Below are 19,181 nucleotides of genomic sequence, written 5' to 3' on the forward strand. Positions count from 1 at the left end.
ATTCATCATTTTAACTTGTCAGGCCGATTAATTGGCCAGTTAGACCGATTAATCAGTTGTTAGGCCGGTTAATCGTTGCTGACCCATTAATTTGTGGGCAAACAAATCCCAAAAAAGTTCCCTGTAACCCCTCTCATCCCCCTCTCGTTCCTCAATAGCTAGGGCTTGACCAAACAGTAGCATTTTTTTGTATATTACGTAGTTCAGAGCATGAGAGTATGGTATAATACATAAAAAAGATAGATTTATGTTGGCAATTCCTATTTAATCTACCGATTAATGGCCGACCGATTAATCCAATTAATAGGCTGTTCTCCGATTAATCACTACTCCCAAGCCGACTGAGCAACTACCAGTTCCCGATTTCCTGAACAATGATGAGAACATACGTTGAACGCCTGAAGACAAGTGCCTGATTATGGGGTGTTCTTTTCGCCGCCTCGCCCTCCCCTCAACCTCTCACCACCACCGTGCAGCAGCCACCCCCGGCCATCCCTCTAAATCTACTAACCCCTTGAAATTCTCCGGCGAACCTGCACCACCCCCACCCCTAAGATAGACAAGGGGAGAGATGCTACCCCCTGCTGCACCCCCTGCACCCTAAGAAGGGCCCGAAAGACTAAGATGGATACTTGTAAGCTCGAACGAGTAAGATCCGTACTTACGAGCTTGAACAAGTTAGATCCGTACTTGTGTGCCCGAACGCCTCATAGTTGTACTTGCGAGCCTGGATGACTCAGAACGGTACTTCTGTGCCCGGAGAAGTAAGGATGGTACTTTTGACCTCAGATGACTCCCAGTGATTCATGGTGGTACGTGTGGGCCCTACGACCCAGAGTGATCCGTAGTGGTATTTGTTAGCCCGGACGATCCAGAGTGACTACTAGTGGCATTGGTGGTCCGGACGACGTAAAGGGGCACCAGGTGGTATTGGTGGCCCGACCCATAGTGGTACTTGTGGGCACACAACTAGCACTATGGGTAGTTCGATCCCACTACTAGATATGGGTCGTTTGAACCCAGAACGATAAGTATGGGTCGTCCGGATATACAATCACCACTAAGGGTCGTCGGAACATAGAACTTCAAGTATGGGTCGTCCGGGACCACAAGCACCACTATGGGTCGTCCGGTCCCACAACTAGCACTACTAGTCGTCTGATCCCACTACTAGCACTAAGGGTCGTCGAAACCAGAACTACTAGTATGGGTTGTCTGGACCGACAACTAGCTTTACCGGTCATCCGGACCCACAACTACCTTAATAAGTAGTCTCGACACAACTAGCAGAGTGGATCGTCTGGTCCCTCGACTAGCACTTCAGTGTGTCTTGACACAATACTACCACTACGGCTCATCCGGGCGACTAAGATCAGTGCTTGTGGGTCTAGAAGGACTAATGTCGATTCTTGTAGGCTTGTGGGTCCAGCCGACTAAGATCGACACTTGTGGGCCCGAATGACTAAGATCGGTACTTGTGGGCCCGAACGACTAAGATAGTAGCAAGACCGAACGTTGTAAGGCCGGTACTTGTGGGTCCGGACAACTAATATTGATACTTGTGTGCCCAAACGACTAAGATCAATAGTAGTAAGAACGAACGAGTAAGATCGATACTTGTGGGTCTGGACAACTAAGATCGATACTTGTGGGGCCGAACGACTAAGATCAATAGTACTAAGAATGAACTAGTAAGATCAGTACTTCTGGGTCTAGACGACTAAGATGATATTTGTGGGCCCGAACGACTAAGAGCGGTACTTGTGCACCCGAATGACTAAGATCGGTATGTGTGGACCCGAACGACTATGATCGGTACTAGTTATCCCAAACTAGTAAGATCGGTACTTGTCGGCCTAGACGACTAAGAGCGATACTTGTGGGCCCAAACGGCTAAAATAGTAGGCTGTGAGTTTTTGTCTTCTGTATATTTTCACTCATGTAGGGACAAAGGGTATCCTTAATGGCATTTACTTTACGATTTTGTTCTTCAAGAGATTGGAATTTTTATCTATCTTTCATATCCTAGGATTACTTTACATTATTTGTTGAGTTCGATCGTTCTTTTGAAGTGAAATACTTTGCTGGTGTTTTTCTCTTTAAACTTCCATGTGAAAACGGTGTTGCCTGGACAAACTTGTCCTTTACACTATATTTCGTCCATGAATGCAAGATGGTTGTCTAAGTAGACGTGTAGATAGCTCACTACCAGAAACCACCTTATATCGCACTGGCAACAATCTGCACATCTACCTTGTGGTCCTCGGTTCGAGACAAGTTGACCATTTTTTTGGAATATTTTTCTTTCGAAGAATAGGGATCAAATCTATGACAGAACTGTACTTACCCACCAAACATTATTCTTTGCATAGCGCAATTGTGATCTCATTGTCTTATGCACCAGCAAAATATATAAGGAGGCAATGACAAGAATAGGCATGCAATTTAGCAGCCCCAACTTTATCAATCTTCAGGAGCCCTGGCAATACAACGCCCAACAAGGTCATGTGTCCGTCTAATTTTTTTTAAACCGCAAGGCGAGCAATACAACCCCCAATACCCACACACAAACCCACAAAAAAAATGCAACTCGTTACTTTGCCACATTTGAAGAATGCAATCAAGCTACAGGGATGGAAAACCACACGGCCTATTTCATCAAAACAATGTTGCTCATATAACCGTAAGATTAGGCATTTGCCACAGGCATAAGAAATGATCCAAGAATGCATCTGCAAGAACAAGAAACTGCGGTCTCGCTCGCCCATCTCTGTAGAGATAGCAGCAGGGAAACCTGGTATGATCCGAAACACATCCCATTCAGATCAGTTCCACCTCACCAACAGTATTTCCAATCTTTATATGTACATGACCTCAAAATGCCGCCGTTGAAACAAGTCCCTGCACCGCAACATCCATCGATGGACGCCCACAATCACAGACCATGTGAGCAAACATTAGTCCTACTTCTTTTGGTCAAAAGTATTAGTAACATTTTCCTAAATAAATGAGGCAGCAACTTTGCTAGAATAAAAAGATACTTGCAACCTTGTAAATCCCTGAAGTCCAACTCTATTAAGTTCCATTCAATAAAAATCAATAGGAGTAGATATTTTAAACGAAAGATAGATCCCGGTTCCCCTAAGAAAAGCAAACAGCATTAAAGGAAGTTCGTACTGATGTATCACATTTTGATGACAAGATTTCATTTGCTCTCTACCCACTTTCACGGTCCAGTCTTGTTATCTTTGAGCACTAAAATTTGTAGAAAGCATGATTAAATAATTTATGATATGAAGGATATAGATGCACTGGTCAGGCTTCATGGTAAGTAAACTGTAATCACTAGCAGAATTCGTTGTAAGCTGGGAAATTGAACATATTGACCTGAGTACCTAACAAAATAAATAGCCACACTTTGAAAAGGGCATGCTTGAGTCATTGTCAATTTAACAGCATTTTCTCCTTTTGACCTTACATCAGCAAATACACAATTGTATCACAAACTAGCAAATGACTGGAAGCATGCAAAATAATTGTATCTAACATTTCAGATTAATCACTCACCATGCAAGTCAGAAGTCTAGTATTTTGTAACTAACTCCAGAACAGCACCTTCATAAGTTCATGATTGTGTATTTGTCACCAGCAACAAAGTGTCAACCGATTAGAAGTAGTATTACTAAAGACTTGAGCATGCTTAGTTACAGAGAATGGAATACTTGCAGAAAATAGTACTACCACAAAATAGGAGTACCTATCAGCGCATGATACAAAAGTTGTAGATTAGATCGATGGCAAGGCCAGTTCAGACTGTTATGTACACGTATCACATGCATATGCCCACACAATCAGGACTGTTTCCATCATCCTACCACAAAAACATGCTTAGTTACAGAGAATAAAATACTATTCACCTGTGATTACTTGATAATAGGACCACAAGCGCAATAGTTCCCAACCACGAAACCCCTTGTAGCTAAAAGTTTGCTGCCATCATCTCCTACACAACATGTATGCACCTACCTTTAGTGGGCGGGAAGGTCGCCGGCGGAGCTGACTAAGGCAGTAGGGTATCTGACGTACAGTGTAGAGCAGCTGTTCCATTAATTAGACATGCAAGCAATCCTTGTGAGTAACGATTTTGACTTCAACTCTGAGTAATGGAGGATTGGAAAACACCAATCAAGAACCGAAGAGAAAAAGGGCTGTGGGGGAGAGAACCTGGATGGCAGTCTGGCCGCAGGGGTTAGGGAAGATGCCGGAGCCATTCCACACCTTGCCGACGAAGTTCCCGATGACGGCGTACAGGGTCGGCCGGCACGCGGATTGGATGTGCCGCGACGTAGGGCCTGCAGTACTGCCGACCGACCGGAACCTTGGCGGTAGGAGTCACAACAAGGTCGCGGAGTGCCGCTTCTCGCCTGGATCGGGGGTCACCGCGTGGGGATGATCCAAACAGCGCGCCGAGCTACCCGTCTACGAGCAGGATATGCGGCGGTGACGGCGGCGACTATGCGAGGGGAAACCGATTCATTCGTGCGTGGGGATGGCCTCTGAACGTGCCATGCCGTGAGGAACGGAAACACACGAGGACTCAAGTACTATTATACCCTTTTAGAAGAAAAAATAATCTAAAAATGATTTTCCCAGATCTAATGGCTAGAAATAATCAGAGGTGGAGTTACATGAAATTACAAATCGTAACTCCTCAATCACCGTAAAAGAGCTCGTAAAATACCAGCAAACGAAAAAGAATTAAATGAAAAACACAAATTAAATGAAAGATACATACGTGATAACAAGCTACGTATGTTCCTGGCCGGGAGGAGTCAATCTACAAGAGCTAGATTTTGTACATTCGTATTCCACTATGTCTGTTCTGGTGGAATCAATCAGAAATTGTGTCTACGTCAACACCGCCAACGAGCGGAGCCACACATCTCGCCGAGAGGCAAGTGGAACGACATGAATTATCCCATCTAGCCAGACGGCAAGCGGAGTTACAGCCACGACGCGACGAAGGGGGTGAAGGTAGTTGCAGATGCTAAAGCCGACATAGACGATGGTGACGCCAATGATGAAGGAGCACCGGCCAGAATTTGGTCCAGTGTGACATGGACGACGTCTCCAATGCACCGGCCAGAACTTGGTCCAGTGTGACATGGATGACGTCTCCAATGCCAGCGTGAGTCAAAAGCCCTCCAAGCAACACGTAGAAGCAGTGGCGGCTCCAGGAATTTGCACCCGGTTATTCATGTGTATTCATTTTGCCAAAATCATTGTTGTTTTTCGAAAATTGTCACTATTTTGCCAAAATCAACACCGTTTTGTAAAAAATCATGGGTATTCACATGAGGACCCAAGAATACCCCTAGCGCCACCCCTGCGTAGAAGCCCCTCTAAGAAGAACATTGCGATGTACATCCTGGTCGACGACGTCGGCCATGGCCGGCACGGTGCATCCATCGGCTTGATCATTGAGACGGATCCAAGGATAGAGAGTGTGACCTCAGCTGGTAGCAGGCAGGAAGTACGGAGCTCATGCTTTGGCTGATGACTCCTACCTTCTCGACCTAAACTCTAAATCGATTGCTTTCTTTAGCATGTAACTCATCTCTTCTGTGTTGACTCGTTAGTTGTTCGGCAGCGTAGATGGATTCGAATCCTACATGCAGGATCGATGGTTCAAATCCTACATATACTTGATCGCTCAACTGTGGATTTTCAGAAAAGTAAGGTACGAGTATGACAGCAGACGCAGAAGTAAATTACGATTATATCAGGCGTTCACACATATACTTCACCTTTGTATCATCAGGGCAGCACTGTCGTTGCTCTAATTACCATCATTGGTAGTGTCTCGTTAGGCTATCCAGTGCGCAAGGAGCTGCACTATGCATGTTGGATTTCAGAAGAAATTGATCCAATACAACTACAAGTTGGCTGACATCACTGATAGAAAAAGAGGCTTCCGTCCAGCCCCATTAGTCGCGAAACTGTAGGAACCGCGACTAATGAAGTCTTTAGTCGCGGTTCGGCAGATGAACCGCGACCAAATGCCTGGGCCCAGGGCGCTCGCGGGCTTTAGTCGCGGTTGGCCAGGCCAACCGGGACTAAAGGTGCCCAAAGGCCTTTAGTCGCGGTTGGCCAGGCCAACCGCGACTAAAGCTCCTCCCTTTTAGTCCCGGTTTGTGGCACGAACCGGAACTAATGGGGTTGAGACCTTTAGTCCCGGTTCGTGCCACGAACCGGTACTAAAGGTCCCATTTTCAAACTCTACCCCCCCCCGGATCGCCTTTTCAGTTTTAAAAAAAATAAAAGAAAATAATGGAAATGTCAAAAAAATAAAAGAAAATAAGTTTCTCATGTGATATGTGGTCTAGTTGTTGGGAAAATTTGCAAATGTGAATTTTGACTTTATTTGCAAAATCTCTCTGAAATTTGTAAAAATGGGCATAACTTTTGCATACTAACTCGGATGAAAAAGTTTTTTATATGAAAAATCATCTACTCGAAAAGTTACATCCAAATTTAACTGGGGGAACCCCGTTAAACATTTTCAAAATCCTCAAAAACCTAATAGAAAAAAAGTCACGGGGCTTGTAAGATCTAGAGTGGAAAAAATTGAAAAATATTCAAACAGTGGGCAAACTATGGTCAAACAATGGTCAAACTAATTATTCTAGAATATTAGTGTTACTAAATAATTATTTTAATTATTTCAATTTTGGTCAAATCTGGTTAAACTGTGGTCAACTGTGGTCAAACTGTGGTCAAACAATGGTCAAACTAATTATTCAAGAAATATTAGTGTTACTAAATAATTATTGTTTTTTAAAACAATAGTTTCAAACTCAAACAGTGAAATGTGTCACTTCATGCTCAAGCAAAATTCCTGAAGGTTAATAGGATTGACATCTTATTATTGTCAGGAAAACAACAAGTGCAGACTTGGAGCGTGGGAGAATAGAACCCGGAAGTTAAGCGTGCTTGGGCTGGAGTAGTGAGAGGGATGGGTGACCGGTTGGGAAGTTAGATGATTTGGAATGATGAGGGGTGATAAAAGAATAAATTGAGAAGTGATGAGGGGTGGTGATTAGAGACTAGAGGTTGGCGCCCACGTGGACGGACCTTTAGTCGCGGTTCTTAAGCAACCGCGACTAAAGGGGGGGGGGCCTTTAGTCGCGCCCGTTCGGTCGCGGTTGCGCAACCGCGACTAATGGCAGTTGCGAACCGCGACCAAAGGCCCTTTTTCCACCAGTGCATATTGAACTTTTATCTACAATTATAGGAATTATTTATCTCCGTGTTTTTTATCAAGATTAAAATGTGGGTATTATATGCATTGTCGCCTTAGCCGAAGATTTTTTAACAAAGTTTGTATGGAATTCGTACAGGCATTGTGATCGAGTTTGTCTGTAGAATAATGCCTATAACTTTATCAACCTGTTGCAACGCACGGGCATATGTGCTAGTCTTGCTTATGACGAGTACAACTTCTGTCTCAGAGAAGCATTTTCATCCCATGTTATAAACTTGGTTGGCCCGCTTATTTTTCTTAATGGTTTTCTTATTTTTTTTTTTCAGTTCACTCATTTTTTGTTGTTTCATGGTTGTCACTTTTTGTTTTTTTTTCTATGATTTTTTGGGCCTTTCCCTTTCCAAGTTTTATTTCGAGTTTTCTCACTCTTTGTTTTGTTTTCGTTTTTCTTTGTTTCTTTACGGTTGTTTTGGTTTTCTATTTTCTTTTTTTCATCACTGTTCCTCATTTCTTTCATCGATTTCATTGGTTTTTCTTTTATTTCTTTTTTGGTTTTCACCGTGTTTTTTGTTTTTCTTTCCAACATTCTTCGATTATCTTTGTTTCTTTCTTGATTTCTATTTATATTGTTCTTCTTTTCTTTCTGTTGTTTCTTCATTTTTTCCAACATATATCTATATTTTTCATACAGAATTGTACATTTTTTAGTACATCTTGAATATTTTTCTGTATATGTCTAAAATTAATCAAATAATCGATAAATATTTTTTCAAACATTACTACCTCTGTAAACAAATATAAGATGTTTTATGTTACTAAAGTAGTGACCTCAATCATGTTATATTTGTTTACAGAGGGAGTATGTTTGGTGACAACTTTATTCATACACATTTTACATAGTTTGTATATATTATGAACATTGATTAATACATGTTTATGATTTTTGGATAAACAAACAATATTTTTTTTAAATTGATGTTTTTATTTTCGATTTTTTAGTACACATTTGTCCAAAAATTTAAGAAATTTTTGACCATTTCGTTAATACACATTTTTTAATACATGTTTAGAATTCTAACAAAAATTTCGTTGATTTGTTCACAATAATTTATGAAATTTTGACCATTTTAAGGATCTCTGAACAATGTAAAATGTAAAGGCAATATAAAGGACAAAATACACCAGAATGAGGAACAAAATAACCACACAAATATGTTTATCCCTTCGAGACATCAAGTGTGCTCGTATCCCGAATGTTATCATAGGCACGAGCGACCACGAGGTCACATACATATTCGAACCTAATGGCTTCCCTTTTATATAAATTTCATCTTAATTTTTTCTGTCCTCCTCATATAGTATAAAAATTTTGTCGTGCAACTGTGACATGAACCATCATTGGTTTGTTTGTTGTCCATGGGTTCATATAAACAGTAGGTTTTTGGTTCGAAGCCCACCCGTCCCTTTGGTTTTTTGTTTTATTTGAGTTCGGCTATGTGAATAAAAATTTGAGGGTTTTTCTGTAAATATACTATATGTGAACGATTACAGTGGTTGACAGTGGGTCTGGCCACTCCGGCTTGCCATGCAGGCAGCGGATATGTCTGCGTACGTGAAAGGTGACAGTATATGCACGCTCGGGCAAGTATGATGACTACAATCACGTATTTTACAAGTTTGTGCAGCAAACTGACCACGACGTGAAGGTTCTAAGACTCTCGATGTATTTACATCTTTTGAAAATTGATGTCTTTATGTTCAATTTTTTGATACACATTCTACATTTGTCATATACATTAGTGATAGTTTTATACATGTTTAGCATTATCTAAAGGGTGTGTCTAGAGCACATCTAAATGTGCTCTAATTATTGCACATCTAAATGAGTGAATCAAGCATAAAGAGGAAAATAAAAAAGAAAAAGAAAAAATTCATACGAATCTCGACGTAAGATCAATGACATAGGACTTAGATGTGCAATACTTATGACACGTCTAGATGTGCTTTAGCAAAACTGTTTTCTAAATATATGATTAACATTTTATTGATAGATGAGCAACAATTTTTAAAATTATGTTTTATTTTCATTAATGCATGTTCTAATTTTTATTATACATCACAAAAATCTATTTTTATACATGTTTTACAATTTTTAAATAGATGATCAATATTTTTTCATCACACTATATACATGGCAAATGTTTTAGAATATTTTTTTTCAAATGCTTAATTAATATTTTTTTAAATACATGATCATTCTTTCCATACACTGTAAATATTTTTGTATCCATGTGAAACAATTTATCTATACACATTTAACATTTATAAAATGCTCCGCTAATATTTTGGAAAAACAGTTGTGTAAGTTTGTGTAATATATGTGTTTAGATATTTGAAAGTAGAAAAAAAATACAAAAAGCAAAATACGAAAACAAAAGGTGATTTTGCTGCTATTGTTGTATTGTCTTGTCGTTTATTTTTTGGTTGTGGCAGTCTGGTAAATTTGTGGAACATAGACAGAGCATGCGTCGCTTAGTTGTAACCCCTTGTAAATTGCCTTAAGATATATGCTTATATATCTTTCCTTTTTTGACATGGAGTTGCAGTTGGGGTGGTTCCATTGGTAGTGTTCTCTTCTGCTCAGACAAAAACTGTTCCCAAGTCCAAGTGTAACCGTGCACATCCTGAAGCTAGTGTTTCTTTGGAGGAAACCCTGTGGAAATTGATGGTGTTTCAAACCTTCGAGGGGTATTTTTTTCGCCTTACCTGTCCCTTGTATTAAGAGGTTCAATTGGCCCAATTACCTACCCAGCAGAGCAGTCTGGGTGGTGTCTTGCGTGTCCCCAAATACTATTTGGCTAGGCATTTTTGCTACATGGCGCACACCCCTCCACAGCACTATGTAGCAAAATGGGCAGGTCCATGTAGGTCCTTTTTTTTTATCTTTTTCGGGAACCTTCCCATGAAGTTCGGCCGGTGCTACTTTTTCGGTTTTCCCCATCACTGGTTTTGCAGTTTTCTCTTTTTTTCATTTTTGTTTATCCTTTTTTTCCTTTTTCTCAACTCGTGAAATTTTCACAAATTTGCCTAGTTTTTTAAGTTTTTTCAACTTTACCATTCATTTTTATTTTGCGAGATTGGATCATTCATTGTTGAACTGAATGAATGTAGCGGGTCCTTTTGTGTTGATAATCAGCTGATAGAGTGGGAGAAAGCTCATCTACTCTCGAGCTATGCAAATGTACTCTGACAGGATGCATGATAGAAGATGGGTGCTTGCATATGTGCATTTCAGCAGCTAAATTAAGGTGGACTTACGGCGAGGTCAGACAAGCGCTATGCCACTCAAATCTCTCGTCTGATTTTGTCTCTTGAAAATTGGATCATCAATCTGTATGTATATGCAGTTTTGCTTGGAAGTTTGCGTGACACTGCGATATAGCACACAATGGCTCCTCGGCTTTTGGAGATACTAACTGAATGTCCATGCGTTGCGACGGAACGATACCGGTGCTAGCTTAGCGATGCAGACCCGAGCAACTTCGGCTTGAAATTGAGGCGACTTCAAATTGGCAATTGTTTGCCATCAATCAGGCGGCATCAAGCCCGTTCAATCCTTTTGGAGCGCCACCCCCTCACGTCGACCTTAAATAATGCTCTGCTTTCATGTGTTCACTCCTAAATGGGCCAGTTCAAAGCAGCTACAGAGAGGGGACAGGGGGTCTGCGTTTGGTACATATTCCTTGCATTCTACCGGGAATAGGATCCGCGGGAAAGCACAAAGTTCATAACAAATTAAAAATCAGAAATTTATGAAGAAATGTGCAAAGTTCATACCAAATTTAAAATCAGAAACTCATGAAGAAATGTAAATTTTGAGGGAACATACTCCTATGCTCATGGCAAAAATATGTACTTCTACAGTACAAATAAACAACACTAATCACATAACTAAATAACCCCACTGAGATAAATCTGTGCATCGTATTTGCATTGGCATAACTCAAACACGCAATTCATGCTCCATCGTTCAAGCTTCATTTTCCTCCATTCTTTAATTACCTTGCAGGATGCAGGACGTTTTTATAAAATTCATCGATTTCCATGATTACAACTCCATAGTGATGTGCAATGGCGAGGCTACATAGATATGATACCCTGGTTAGAAGTTTGAACTGTGGAATAACATTGTGAAGAAAAATCCCAATGCTGAATTACAAAACCATCCTACTTTGGTACCCCACACTTCAGTGGTTGTTTGGATAACTGCTATATGGAACAAGTTTTAGCAAAATCGGCTTAAAGAGGATTTCTAGAAACCAGTTTTAACTAGTTTTTTTGTTAAAACTTGTTTATGGAATACTTTGTTTTGAGTTAATAACTTAAAATAGGAGACATGTGTATTAGATGAAGTTTATTATCTGACACAAGATCACAACCAAGCTTTGTTGTTGCCACTAATTCGGGTGATCGTCAACCTCGAGGAAGAGCCCAAGCTGCCACAAGATGTTGTCGGGGCTCGCCATGTTATCCTTAGCATGTCGAGACCTTTCAAAACCAGCCAATGTATCTTCTCACTAGGCATCACCTTCCTCTTTGTCTCCCTTGCCGCCGCTGCTGCCATCACTGCTAGAATTTGAATCAAAACATCTGCCTCTCCAACCACATTTGGAGTTTGAATTGGAATCGCTTCTACTCGAGATAGGGTTGTTGATGATGATGCATCTTCATCAAAATTCTTCACCGGTGAGGCTTTTCCGCATATGTTCATGTACTCATCCTCCCTTCCATGAGCTCCGATACGTTCGTGATCGCCAAAGGGCTGACACGCCGCCGACTATGTCAGTATCTTCCTCCTCCTCTTTGGTCATCCTCTTTGACAGTTGCAGCGACCATGGGCAAGGACCGGCAGTGGCGGACTGCTTCGAGGGTGGATGCGCCGGTGGCGACGATGAGAAACAAAGGCCAACAGTGGCAGAATCTTTCAAGTCCGGCGCTGCAGGCCGGGGCGGCGGCACCACCACAACCCCAAGAGCCTCGCATATCCAGGACTGGCTTTGGGAAAACGACAATGGAGTTGGCTCACCAAACGAGATTTTATATAAATGTATATTAATCATTTTCCCTAAACGCTAAATTACGGTTGTAGGAGTACAGAAGCACTGCTTTTTCATTGACTATGTTAGTACTTTTCTTTGCCCTTAGAGGGTTGACTGAGCTTGGATGTTGGCACATTTGCCTAGGACTCTAGGAGTACTCGGATTCTCCATTGCTTTAGTTTGTTAGCACATTATCTACTCTTGTGGTGATGATATTCTCCCTTAGGATGATCCCGCTTTGTTCCCACTAATGAAAACAAGATGTGTGGGGGTAAAATACAAGAGTCATATGAAATTGTTCTGTTACCTTCTTGTGCCCTTGATGTATGCAAAACATAAAACATCACCAAGACCGAAATGAATTGTTCTCTCACACCTGCAAAATTATGAATCCTGCTATTAATTTCCAAAATTCCTACAGAATTTAGCCACGTATACTCCACATCATAATAAAACAAAGGAAATCAGAGGAAGAGGAGGGAAATGTTGTAGCCATGCTCTTGGCCCTCGGGTTTATATACAAGGACTTAAATTGGAAAGCAAGCTTGTAGTTTTGTTTTTGAAGTTAGCAAGCTTGTAGTTAGAGTGTTACTTTTGAATTGTCTGGTTTCTTCGGGATGGATTCCGAGCCAAATTTAAACTTTCACGTGTTACTATGTGATTGGTGTTCAAAGGACATCTAACATGGACATTTATTTACTATAATGACCATGGAGCCTTAAAATTAAAAAAGAACTATGCCCGAGGAGAGTAGTAGGAAGCCACAATGTATTGTAGGCTAGTAGCGGCTGCCGGGGCATTATACCTGTAGGTTGTGGAGTCGTGGAGAGAAACACCATAGAACTCTGACGCGGTAACCAACACTGCCGGACGATCTGGGTGGCAATCGATCACACCAACTATACATGATTCTTGTAGCCCCTTGATTTCACGGATACACTTCCGTGTTCGCAAATCCCAGATCTGATTGATATTAGAAAATGAAGGAGAGACGTTATTAATTTGAGATGTGCGGCATTCATGCATGCAACCACGCAGTACAACATCTGATATCATTTGTTTGTTTATTGAATTATTAAAAAGATGGCCTAGATGTCATACTCGTGCCGTCCCATATGTTGATCCTGTAACCATGTAGTGCTGCTGATCACCACCCGTGGGATAGTACTCAACACATCCCTGTCTCTCTTCACAGTCGAGGCTGGTGAAATGAGTGGGAGAAAAGGTTCTCCAGATCTGTGAACGAGAAATAAATAAATTATATCAGATGGACAAACGATATTTATTTGTAGCTAGGCACGAGGACGAGTATAAAAAAAGAATATTGATGAACCTTCACTGTGCCGTCGTTGGAAGCACTGGCAAATGTGTTGGCATCATGCGGATTAAACTTGACTTGCCTCACCCTGTCCAAGTGCCCAGTGAATGTCCGGATGCACTCCCACCCCTTGTCCCAGTTCCAAAGCTTGATCAGTTCGTCCTGAGATGCCGACAGCACAAATGGTTGAGTCGGGTGAACGGCGAATGATGTGACCTTACCCCGGTGAGCTTTGAATTCCTTGACTCTCTTCATTGTCGTAGAGTCATGCACGTGGATGTACCCGTCGTCATCACCCACCACGAACAATTGCTCCATCGGCTTCACGATAAAACTAACGGTGCTAACATACACGTTAGAGGAGACAAGCATTCTGAGGGAATGAGCCAACCCAGGGTAGAATTCACACTGCATCATTCTTGTCTGCATCGCACAAAAGATATGGATACAATTGGAAATCAGTATGTAATATACAATGTGAGGGCCCAGCCCATCAATATGCATCCCAAGAAGAATACGGCTGCATCCTACGTACATACGTACCTGGGTCTTGTAGTTCCAAATCACAAGTCGTCTGCCATAGCCTGCCAAAATCCTACGTGACACGAAGATATATAGTAGGCATAGAAAATAATTATTAAAACTAGTCATCAGCCTGTGCAAATGCTCAAGACACCCCGGACCCCGGTGCTAACAAAGATCGACCATTTCTTCCAAACCGATGACTGAGACTCGCTCTTCCCCAATGCGCATCTCCAGGCCATCTCCTTTGCTTGCTCGGATCATGCCCCGCTTTTTCTCAGGGGGACAATGAGGTGCGCGACAAGCCACGTTTAAGTTCGAGGAGTTCTGGCTTCGCCTCCCGAGATTCAAGGATACTGTGGCCACAGCCTGGGGTGGCCGGTTCTTGTGACCAACCCCATCCGGAGGATCCACATCAAGTTATCTCGGACTGCTAAGGCTCTAAAGAAATGGCAACGTGAGAGCGTGGGGTTTTTAAATACCAGAGAGAGATTGCCAAGGAGGTCATCTGGAGACTGGACCTCGCTGAGGAGGATAGGCCTCTTTCCTGCCTCACTTGCATCATGCTTAGCGATGGCAATTCCAAGTGTTTCCATGCCAAGGTGAATGGTCGCAGACGCAAGAGCTACATTCAGACGCTTTAGACGGACCATGGAGTTGTGGTCACGGCTGAAGACAAGGAAAGTATGATCTTTTCGCACTTCTAGGACCACTTTGGAACGCAGACGCCCAACACCAAGGGGCTCATCTGGGAGAACCTGGGCCTGCCCGCACATGACCTATCGGATCCGGAGACCCCTTTTGATGAGAGCGAGATCAAAGACGCGATATTTTCGCTTCCTTCGTCAAGGCGCCAGGCCCGGATGGGTTCATTGGGGCTTTTTTTCCAAGTCTTGCCGGGAAATAGTCAAGTAGAATGTCGTCGAGGCAATTCTTCAACTTGCGAGCCTTTCGGGAGATTGTGCGTCTCTCATCAACTCGGCGAACATCATTCTTCTGCGCAAGAAAGCCGACGCTACTGTTGTTGGGGACTACTGGCCAATTAGCCTCATCCATAGTCTTCCCAAGATTTTCTCCAACCTCCTGCCCAACAGGCTAGCCCCGGTTCTGGCAACGGTGGTACCTAACTGCCCGAGTGCTTTCATCCAAAAGCGTTCCATCCACGACAACTTCAGAACCTAATCAAGGATCTACACCGCTGGAACATCCCTGGACTTTTCCTCAAGTTTGATATATCCAAGGTTTTTGACTCTGACAACTGGGCTTTCTTTCTTGAAGTCCTTCAGCGCTTGCGGTCTGGTCAACGTTGATGGGAACCCGGGCAAGACATTCAGGCACACGTAGGCCTGCTTTAGGGAGACGTACTGTCGCTGATGCTTTTCATCCTAGCAATTGACCCATTGCAGCAGACACTTCGTCTCGCCTTCGAGTAGGGGTGGAAAGTGGTAGTGGATAATCCAAAATATCAGATATCCGTATTCGAGAAAATGACTATTCGTATCTGAAACATCCGCATCCAAACTAAAATAGAAATGGAAATTATTTGTAACTAAATTTATTTAACAAATAAAAAATAAATATGGTACGAGATTTTGACACAAATATGGATATGAAAGTCGATAATATGTTTATGGGAGGTAATTTTTAAAATTCTAGCCCCAGTATTCCAATCATTCAACATAAGACAAATAAGTGGTCAACTTTTACTCTTTGTATAATCAAACATAGAAATTATTATGCATTACAATAGTATTTATTCATAAACCCATTTATCGTTCACTTATTGTATGTCACAAGTTGATTATTTCATGTCACATAGCTATTGACTAATTTACTTAAGAAATATGTCGCTATTATTCGTATCTGTTCTGAATCGACTAAACATTTGATATGTATCCATATTCGAATAACATCCGAGCTTCATCCGTATTCGCATTCATATTCGTTTTGAAAATATGAAAACAGTAGTGGTAAAAGCACTATGCGATATGTTTTCACCCCTACCTTCGAGTAGGGCATCCTCTAGCCCATCCACACTCGTTCCGCTAGATGCAGAATCTCTATCTTCGCGGATGATGCAAGCATCTTTGCAAACCCGGATAAGGAGGAGTTCCGGGCGACCTCGGACATCGTGAAGGCGTTTGGGAGGCCAATGGCCTAATCGCATATCTGTTAAAGAATGGGGTTTCCCCGATAAGGTGTGGGGCCATTGATCTCCAGGACATACTCATTGTCTTCTCCGCCAAGATTGCTAGCTTCCCGGGACGCTACTTCGGATTCCCACTGCACTACCGCCGGCTTCGGAGGGTTGACCTCCAACCTTTCATCTACAAGATAGCGGGTAGACTGCCAGGTTGGAAAGGAAAGATACTAAATAAGCCAGGCAGGGTCGCTCTGGCTTAATCAGTTCTAATGGCCATGGCAACTTTCCACATTTCCGTTCTCAACCTGTCGAAATGAATCCTAAGGAAAGTTTATAAGATCATCGTGCATTTCTATGGCAGAAAGAGGACCAAACGCAAACTTCCGGAGGGCACTCCCTTGTTAACTGGAAGACCGTCTGTTGCCCAAGGCGTTTGGGCAGCCTTGGAATCACGGGCCTTGAGAGATTTGGCCACGCCCTTTGCCTTCGTTGGCCATGATTACAATGGATGGAGCCAGAAAGGCCATGGGTGGGCACAGAGCTTCCATGCGACTTGGCTGAGATGAACCTTTTTCGCACATGCACAACCATAACTTTGGGAGACGGACACAAGGCGCTTTTTCTGGCATGACAACTGGACTGGAAGGGGCCCTCTAACGCTTCTTGTGCCGGAGCTTTACAAATTCACTACAAGAAAAAACAGGACGGTGCATCATGAGTTGACAAATGAAAACTGGATCAGAGCAGTCGTTAACCTTCGATCCCTGCAAGAGCTGGGGGAATTTGTCACTCTCTGGGATGGATAAGTTAGAAACTTCTGCTGCCAGACCAGGACGACCAAATCTCCTGGATCCTAACCACAAATAGAGTGTGACACAGTTCTTTGGCTAACACCCGAGGTTTGACTCTTCAAAGGTCTGATCTGCTTATGCATGCTGAGCCAAAGTGCAAATTCTCCGTGTGGCTAGTTCTACATGGTATAATTCTCACCGCGGATATGCTAACTATTGGTGACTGGCCACATGACCCAAGGTGTCAGCTATGTCTTCAGCAGCCAAAAACGGCGACCCACCTTTGCAAGGACTGTCCCTCCATTGTCATTGTTTGGAACCAGATAATCATTTGGACAAACGAGGGCGTTGCGGTGTTAGCTTTCTTGACTCAGCCAGTCGGTGTTTTTGAATGGTGGGACAAGATGCTGGTAAACAAGTCATCCCAAGTGCGGCAGTGACAGAGCAGAAGGATAATACACCCTTATTGTTATCTAGAAAGAGAGAAGCAGACGTGTTTTTATGAATCAGCGGATGACTCTCGCGAGGTTACATTACTGGCATTCAAGGCCATTAAGCAACGGGATCTGGCATTCGTTGGGGCGTTGTCATCTGTTAGTATTGGCTAAGTCTGTAGTAGGTTTTTCTGGTTGTTTGGGTTTTGTTCCCTAAAAACGTGCGCCCCCTTTGTAAATTGTATTTCTGACCTTCTTCTATAAGAAAAGCAGTGCTTCTGCCGGTTCCTCAAAAAAAAAAAAACTTGTGCACATGCACGAGATAGCTTAATACTTTTATGGAATAAGGTGATAAGATACCTCGATGACACATGATGCACTAAATTTATTTTCATTTACAAATATATATTTTTGTGGGAAAAATCCATCAATTTTGAAGCAAAAGAAAATTGTATTCAGTTAGGCCAGATTACATAGTTTACAGGCAAAATGTATATGCTTTTTTTAACTGCACTATAACTGATTGTATGGTTTTGAATCCAAAAAAGTATACATAACCCCCTAAAGTATCATCTTTCAGTTACGTCACCCCCTCACCTCTAAAATCGGCATGTTAATCCCCTGAAGTTTTTAAAACCAGACAAAACATCCCCTCAACCTGTTTTAGGCTGGTTGTAATGGGAATATCATATTTAGTATCATGCATGCCAACTAGATAATTTTGATGAGGTGGCATAGAATTAAATAAGTAAAGAGTGGGTTGAGTATCGTATCATGATATATCATTATACCGTATCATAATAAATGTTATACTACTATTTGTCATGTATGGCGATAAATAAAACCATCTATGCTATTAATATATGATATTGTGCATTAGGGAGGTAGTATCACACACTAATATCATATGCATATGCATGATACTAACTTATAATACTAGCATTACAAGCAGCCGGTTTCTGTGGGCGGTATTGTCTTTTTTTTTTTGAGGGAACTGTGGGCGGTATTGTCTACATGACAGGCATTGGGATAGTTGAGGACAGGGGCGGACGCACGTTATGATGAGTGAGGGCCCAGGATCCCACTCAATTTTCGGCCCTCTCTGTATTTTTTATTTAGAAGACGGCCCTCTCTGTATATGTCGAATACTAGCCCAGCAAGGCCCCCAGTCGGCCCATGTCTAGTGCCCCCACTCCCTTGCAAAAGCCCAGAAAACAGAAAAGCAGGGGACGCAGTTTCTCATCAACCCACGCCCCATGCGTACACGAGCAAAAATCTCCGTTATCTAAAAAAAACGAGCAAAAAATCTCCGCTTAAATAAAAGGAAACCGCAGCGATTAAATCGGGAGGCGAGACGACACCGCTTCTATTCTTCTTGGAAATTAATTGCAGAACTAGTACTTGTGTGATAGCCTGCTGCTACTAGCTTACTTTGTATGTGAACCTTTCACAATTAGCATTTCAGTGATTTGATTGAGAAAAAGTAGGAAGATGATGGACAACTATTTGAAAAAAAAATCAACAAATGTTTGTAGAATTTGGTTGAACTATCTCATGACTTACAGGAAAATTGGATTGACTATTTGTCACCCCGGGTGAGGAATAGTTAT

General features: G+C 42.2%; 1 pseudogene; it reads right to left on the reverse strand.

Moving 5' to 3' along the window:
• Positions 1-11,322: 11,322 nt before the first annotated feature.
• Positions 11,323-19,181, reverse strand: part of LOC119282837 — a 15,273-nt pseudogene continuing 7,414 nt past the window's right edge.

Source organism: Triticum dicoccoides, chromosome 3B (genome assembly GCF_002162155.2).
Source record: "Triticum dicoccoides isolate Atlit2015 ecotype Zavitan chromosome 3B, WEW_v2.0, whole genome shotgun sequence".
In the NCBI taxonomy this organism is placed as follows: domain Eukaryota; kingdom Viridiplantae; phylum Streptophyta; class Magnoliopsida; order Poales; family Poaceae; genus Triticum; species Triticum dicoccoides.